The sequence below is a fragment of the Palaemon carinicauda genome, chromosome 25, assembly GCF_036898095.1.
Source record: "Palaemon carinicauda isolate YSFRI2023 chromosome 25, ASM3689809v2, whole genome shotgun sequence".
NCBI classification, from domain to species: Eukaryota; Metazoa; Arthropoda; class Malacostraca; order Decapoda; family Palaemonidae; genus Palaemon; species Palaemon carinicauda.
In genome coordinates, this window is record NC_090749.1 from 107,500,217 (window position 1) to 107,510,732 (window position 10,516).

Here is a 10,516-nt window from a genome sequence, read left to right on the forward strand (position 1 = left end):
ACACGTGTGCGTACACACATGAACACAAACACACGCACGTACACAAACACACACATGCGTACACACACGCACACACTCGTGTACACACACACGTGCATGTACATACACACACGTGCATACACACACACATATGCGTGTGCACACAAACAAATGCACACAGGCATGCGCACACAATCTCACGCACATACACACACGCACAAGCGCACAAACACAAACATGTGCGCGTACACAAAACACACGCACGCATACACACACATGCACACTTACAAACACACGTGCGCGTACACACACACGCACACGTATACATGCACACACACCCATGCACACACGCATACACACACATGCACATGCGAGCGTACACACACATGCACATGTACACGTGCGCGTAAACACACACAAACGCACACGCGCACACACACTCGCACGCACACGCATACGTACACACATAAAAACACATGCGTACACACACACAAGTGTGCTAACACACACAAGTGTGCTAACACACACACACACGCGCACGTAAACACACACAAATGCAAACGCACGTGTACACACACAAACACGTGTACACACACAAACACGTATACACACGCGCGTACAGACACACACGCACATACACACACATGCGCACGTACACACACATGCGCACACACACACACTCATGCACATACCCACACACATACGCGCGTACACACACACGCGCACATACACACGCGCACACACACATGCACATAAACACACACGAATGCACGCGTACACACACAGGTAGGGGTGTACACACACACGTGCAATCATACACACAAACACACACATGCGCGCGTATACACACACAAGCACATGTGCGCGTACACACACACATACGCATACACACACATGCACACACACAGACATACACGCGCACATACACACACACGTGCGAACACACACACACGCGCGTACACAGACAAACACACACGCGCGCATACACACACACGTGCACACACACACACGCGCATACACAAACGAACACACACACACGCGTGCATTCACACACAAACACACATACGCGCATACACACACATGCACGCACCCACAAATACACGCGCGCGTACAGACACACACGCGCATACACACACATGCACGCACACACACATACACGCGCGCGTACAGACACACACGCGCATACACACACATGCACGCACACACACATACACGCGCGCGTACAGACACACACGCGCATACACACACACACAAGCGCGCTTACACACACAAACACACACACACGCATACACACACACAAGCGCGTACACACATACGCGCGCATACACACATGCACACGCGTGCGTACACACACACGCACGTACACACACGCGCACGCACACAGACATACATGCATGCGTACACACACATGCTTATGTACACACATACACACGCACGCGTACACATACACATGCACGCGCACACACACACAAACACGCGTACATACACACGCGCGAGCGTATACACACAAACACATGTGTGTACACACATATGCGTACACACACATGCAAACACGCGGGCGCACATACAAACACACACGCAGACATGCGTGCATACGCACACATGGAGGCACATACACACACACATGCTACACACACACGCATGCCTGAACACACCCACATGCACGCGCACACACATGCATGCGCACGTGCACACACACACACACTTGCATACACACACACACCCACGCGTACAAATAAACTCGCGCGTGTTCAAACACGTACGCACGCGCATACGCACAAACACATGTGCATGTACACACACATGCGCGTACACACACGCGTGCGTATACACACACTTGTACACAAATGCGCGTATACACACGCATGCATACACACACATGTGCAAATGCGAGCACACGCACACAAATGCACGCGCATATACACACACACACGCGTGCGTACACAAACACACACGCGTGCGTACACACACGCGTGCGTACACAAACACACACGCATGTACACACACACACACGTATGTACACACACACGCACGAACACAAACTCACACGCTCGCGTACACACACCCACATGCGCGCATACACACACACACAAGTGCACGTGCACGTACACAAATACACACGTGCGCACACACACAAATGCACACACGCGCACCTACAAACACACACGTTCGCATACACAAACACAAACAAGCTCACACACACATGGAGATGCATGCATACACACACACAAGTGCATATGTGCGTACAAACACATACGCGCGTACACACATACGTGTGCATGTACACATACACGCGCAGGTACACTCACATGTGCACACACAGAGATACGCGCGTACATACACACAGACACGTGCGTGTACACACACACACGAGTACACACACATGCGAGCGTACACATAAACGCGCACGTACACGCACAAACACTCGCACGTACACAAACACACACACGCGTGCACTCACAAGCAAAATCGCTCATACACAAACGAATGCATACACACACAAACACACGCACACGCACACGCCACGTACAAACACACTCAACTTCAAGGGTGCGTACACACACAAACACGCACGCGCGTACATACACAAACAGACAACTGCTAGCGTAGACACACACACACAAGCACGTGCGTACACTCACAAACACACGCTTGCGTACACACACACGCCTACACACACATGCGCTGCACATCCACACACACACAAACGCGCGCGTACGCAAACATACGCGCACACACACACGCGCACACACACACGTGCACACATACACATACGCGCATCGCGCGTACACACACACACAAGCAAACGTGCGCGTACCAACACACTCAAGCACACGTGTGAGTACACACACGCACACCCGCGTGCGTACAAACACAAACAGACAACCGCAAGTGTGCACACACACATGCGCATGCGTACACACACAAACACACGCGTGCATACACACACACATACGCATACACACACATGCACGCACACAGACATACACGCACGCATACACACACACGTGCGAACACACACACACGCGAATACACAGACAAACACACACGCACGCATACACACACACGTGCGCACACACACACACGCGCATACACAAACGAACACACACACACGTGTGCGTACACACACAAACACACATACGCGCATACACACACATGCACGCACGCACAAATACACGTGCGCGTACAGACACACACTCGCATACACACACATGCACGCACACACACATACACGCGCGCGTACAGACACACGCGCATACACACACACAAGCGCGCTTACACACACAAACACACACACGCGCATACACACACACAAGCGCGTACACACATACGCGCGCATACACACATGCACACGCGAGCGTACACAGACACGCACGTACACACACGCGCATGCACACACACATACATGCAAGCGTACACACACATGCTTATGTACACACATACACACGCACGGGTACACATACACACGCACGCGTACACATACACACGCACGCGTACACATACACACGCACGCGTACACACACAAACACGCGTACATACACACGCGCGAGCGTATACACACACACACGCGCGTGTACAAACACATGCACACGCGTACACACACACAAACAGAAACATGCTCGAGTACACACACACATGCGTGCTTACACACACACGCGCGTACACACAAACACACGCACATGTACACACAAACACACGCACATACACACAAACACACGCGCACACATACATACATGCACACACATGTGCGTACACACACACGCCCATGCATACACACACACGCGCCGCACGTACACACACACAAGCATGTGTGTGCGTGCACACGCACACATGTACGTACGTACAAAAAAACACACACGTGCGCATACACACACACACAAGCGCACGTGCGCATACAAATGCACATGCGTACGCGCATACACACACACACACACCCGTACACACACACTCGTTCGCGTACACATATACGCGGCATACACACATACGCTGCATACACACATACTCGTGCGCGTACACACACGCAAGCACGTACGTACACACACACGCACACACACAAACACATGTGTACACACACATGCGCATGCATACAAACACCCGCACACACATGCACGCGCACACACACACATGCGAACACAAACACTCTCGTGTGTACACACACTCACACAAATACACGTACAAACACCCGCATACACACACACATGCACACATGCGAGCGTACACACATACGTGCGTACACACACCCACACGCGCGCATACACACACAAACACGTGCGCATGCACATATACATGCGTATACACACACGCATGCGTACAAACAGCCAAATACATGCGCAAAAAACACACAAACGCACATGGAGGCGTACAAACACAGACACATGCGCATACACACACACAAACGCGTGCGTACACACACATACTCGTGCGTACTCATACGCTTGTACACAAACGTGCATACACACACACATGCACGCATACACACACACATGCACGCGTACACACACGCGCATATGCTCGCACTCTGAGACGAATGCGCACACATGTGCGTACACACACACAGGCATGCGCACATACATACACACACGCACGCACGGTTACATACACACGCTCACACACGTGCGTACACACACACACACACACGCATACACAGATATATGTGCGTGCACACACACACAAGCACATGTGCCTGTACACACGCACACGTGTATATGCGTAAACAAAAACATACATGTGCGCGTACACACAGATACACACAGATGCATGCGTACACACACGAACACAAAAACACACGAACATACACACACACGCGTACACACGTGAGTGTACACACACGCGCATGTACACACACACGCGCGTACACACACAGGCGCGTGCGCACACACATACACATGCACACGCACATACAAACACACACGTGCGTGCATACACACACACACACACGTACGTGCATACACACACACACGTGCGTGCATACACACACACACGTGCGTGCATACACACACACGTGCGTGCATACACACATAAACGCGCGTACACAAACGCGTGTACACAAACGCACGTACACAAACGCGTGTACACAAACGAGCGTACACACACATGTGCACACGTGCACACCTGCACATACACACACACACTCACACATGCATGTCTACACACACACGAACATACACACGCGCAAGTACACACAAACACGCGTGCCCACACACGCACAAACAAACACTCATGCACAAAAAACACACACGCGCACACGTGCGCATACACATAAATACATATACGCGCACAAACACACATATGCTTATGTGCGCACATATACACTCAAGTTCACGTGTGCGTATACACACACACGCTAACTCGTGCGCGTACACACACGCAAGCGTGCGCATACACACACAAACAGACAACTGCGAGCGTACACACACACACAAGCGCATGCGTACACAAACAAACACATGCGTGCGTACACACACACATGCAAACACACACACGCGCGCGCATCCACACACACACACAAAAACGCGCGCGTACGCACACACACGGGCGCACACATACAAACGCGCACACACACATGCTCACACACACACGTGCATCGTGCGTAAAAACACAAACACAAGCGCATGTGCGCGTACACACACACACAAGCGAACGTGCGCGTACACACACACTCAAGCACACGCGTGCGTACACATATGGACATGCGCACGCGTACACACACAAACAGACAACCGCGAGCGCACACACACACACACATGCGCGTGCGTACACACACAAACACACGTGTGCGTACACACACAATCGCATACACACACATGCGCGCGCATCCACACACACACGCGAGCGCATCCACACACACACACAAACGCGCGTGTACGCACACACACGCGCGCACACACACATGCGCACACACACATGCGCACACACACATGTGCACACACATTCGCGCACACACACACACATGCAAACACACACACACGCACACACACACATACGCGCATCGCGCGTAAACACACACACAAGCGCACGTGCACGTACACACACGCACACACAAGTGAACGTACGCCTACACACACACACGTACGCGTGTATACACAAACACACACGCACGCGTACACACACACAAGCTCATGTGCGCGTATGAACAAACAAGTGTACGTGCTTACACACACATGTGTAAGTGCGTACACACACACAGGCGCGCGTATATACACACAAGCACGGGCGTACACACACACGCCGCGTACATACGAACACAAGCGCACGCATACACACACAAACATACGTGCGTACCCACACAAACATGCGCGTACACCCAAACACTCACGTGCATACACACAAACACTCACGCACGTACACACAAACACTCACGCACGTACACACACATGCATGCGGGTACACACGCGCGCACACTTACACGCACACATGCACGCACACACACACATTCACACATTCGTGTGTACACATACACACGCATATGTATGCATACAAACACTTGCGCAAACGCGCTCATACACACACATTCATACGTACACACACACGCTCAAACTTGCGTACACATACGCGCACACGCGCGTGTACACACACACGCGTGTAAACACACGCATACGCACAAACGCGCGTACACACACATGAGCGCATGTACAAACAAACATACAAACACGCGCGTGTGTACACACAAACACACGCACTCACGCGCGCGTACACACATGTGCATGCGTACACACACATGCGCCCGCATACACACACGCGCGCATACACACATACATGCACGCATACACACACAAAAACACATGCGCGCATACACACACAAACGCACGCACGCGCGCCTACAGACACACGCGCACACGTGAGCGTACACACACACATGCACAAACATGGTCGTACACACAAACACATGCGCACACGCCCGCGTACACACACACAAGCGCACATGCGTGTACACACACACGCGCGCGTGCACAAACACATGTGCACACACGCACGTACACAAACACGCGCGTGTACACACACGTGCACAGACACACGCCTATGCGCGTACACACACACAAGCTCACGTGCACTTACACAAACACGTGCATGCGCGTACACACACACAAGCGCACATGGGCGTACACACACATGCGCACGTGCACAAGCACATGTGCACACACAAACGCCTATGCGCGTACACACACACAAGCTCAAGTGCACTTACACAAACACTTGCATGCATGTACACACACACACGTACACACACATACACATGCGTGCGTACACACACACAAAGACGCGTGCATAACCACACACACACGCGTGTACACACACACAAACACGAGTACACACACACTCGTGTACACACACACAAACACGAGTACACACACACGCACACATGCATGTATACACACACGCACAGGCGCGTACACACACAAACAGACACAGGCGCAAGTAAACACATCCATGCGTGCCTACACACACACAAACACATGCGCGCGTACACACACACACACGCGCGTACACACAAACAAGCGCAAACAAACACACACACGCACAGAAACAAGCACGCGCACACGTGCGCTTACACACAAATGCGCATGCGTACACACACAAAAGCGCCGCGAGTACACAAACACAAGCACATGTGCATGTACACACGCACAGGTGTACGTACGTACACACAAACACACATGCGCGCATACACGCACACACAAGTGCACATGCGCTTACACATGCACACGCGTACATAGACACGCGCCCGTACACACAAACGCCGCATATACACACACACGCGCACGTACACACATAAGTGCGCGTGTACACACACACCCGCAAGCATGTACACACACACGCGCATACACACACACAAACATACACACGCGCAAGTACACACACACACGCGTGCCCACGCACACAAAAACAAACACTCACGCACAAACAAACACACACGCACAAAAAAACACACACGCGCACACGTGCGCGTACACATATATACATATGTGCGTACACACAAACACGCGTGCGTACACACACACGCGCGTGCGAACACACACACACGCGTGCGTACACACACACACGCATGCGTACACACACATGCATACGAGCGCACACACTCTAGTTCACGTGTGCGTACACACACACACGCACACGCACGTACACACACGCGCGGGCGTACACACACGCACATGCGCGCGCGTACACACACGCACATGCATGCGCGTACACACACGCACACGCGCGCGTACACACACGCACACGCGCGCGCGTACACACACAAACAGACAACTGCGAGCATACACACACACACACAAGCGCATGCGTATACAAACAAACACACACGTGCGTACACACACACATGCAAACACACAAACGCGCGCACATCCACACACACACACACACAAACGCGCGCATACGCACACACACATGCACACATACACACGCGCGTAAAAACACACACACAAGCGCACGTGCGCGAACACACACACACAAGCGAACGTGCGCGTACACATACACTCAACAACACGCGTGCGTACACACATGCGCACGCGTACACACACAAACAGACAACCGCGAGCGTACACACACACATGTGGGTGCGTACACACACAAACACACGCATGCGTACACACAAAAACACACTCGTGCGTAAACACACAAACACATACACACACACATGCGCACGCATCCACACACACATGCGAGCGCATCCACACACACACAAACTCGCGTGTACGCAACACACACGCGCACACACACATGCGCACACACACACGTGCACACACATGCACGCACACACACACACACGCGCACACACACACATACGCGCATCGCGCGTAAACACACACACACAAGCGCAAGTGCACGTACAAACACACACACACAAGTGAACGTGCGCCTACACACACACACGTACGCGCGTATACACAAACACACACGCACGCGTACACACACACAAGCTCATGTGCCCGTATGAACAAAAACGTGTACGTGCGTACACGCACACGCGCGCGCGTACACACACAAACAGACAACTGCGAGCATACACACACACACACAAGCGCATGCGTATACAAACAAACACACACGTGCGTACACACACACATGCAAACACACACACGCACGCACATCCACACACACACACACACAAACGCGCGCATACGCACACACACACGTGCACACATACACACGCGCGTAAAAACACACACACAAGCGCACGTGCGCGAACACACACACACAAGCGAACGTGCGCGTACACATACACTCAACAACACGCGTGCGTACACACATGCGCACGCGTACACACACAAACAGACAACCGCGAGCGTACACACACACATGTGCGTGCGTACACACACAAACACACGCATGCGTACACACAAAAACACACTCGTGCGTAAACACACAAACACATACACACACACATGCGCACGCATCCACACACACATGCGAGCGCATCCACACACACACAAACTCGCGTGTACGCAACACACACGCGCACACACACATGCGCACACATACACGCTCACACACATGCACGCACACACACAAACGTGTACGTGCGTACACACACACGTGTACGTGCGTACACACACAGGCGTGCGTATATACACACAAGCACGGGCGTACACACACACGCCGCATACATACAAACACAAGCGCACGCATAAACATACAAACATACCTGCGTACCCACACACATGCACGTACACACAAACACTCACGCGCGTACACACAAACACTCACGTACGTACACACACATGCGTGCGGGCACACTTACACGCACACATGCACGCGCACACACACATTCACACATTCGCGTGTACACACACACACGCATATGTATGCATACAAACACTTGCGCACACGCGCTCATACACACACATTCATGCGTACACACACACGCTCACACTTGCGTACACATACGCTCACACGCGCGTGTACACACACAAACGTGTAAACACACGCATATGCACAAACGCGCGTACACACTCATGAGCACATGTACAAACAAACACACAAACACGCGCGTGTGTACACACAAACACACGCACTCACGCGCGCAAACACACGCACTCACGCGCGCAAACACACGCACTCACGCGCGCGTACACACACACGTGCATGCGTACACACACATGCGCCCGCATACAGACACGCACACACGCGCGCATACACACATACATGCACGTATACACACATACCTGCACGCATACACACACAAAAACACATGCGCGCATACACACACAAACGCACACATGCGCGCCTACGGACACACACGCACATGCGAGCGTACACACACACATGCACAAACATGCTCGTACACACAAACACATGTGCACACACGTGCGTACACACACACAAGCACACATGCGCGTACACACACACGCGTGCGTGCACAACACATGTGCACACACGCACGTACACAAACACGCGCGCTAACACACACGTGCACACACACACGCCTATGCGCGTACACACACACACGCCTATGCGCGTACACACACACAAGCTCATGTGCACTTACACAAACACGTGCATGCGCGTACACACACACACGTACACACACATATAC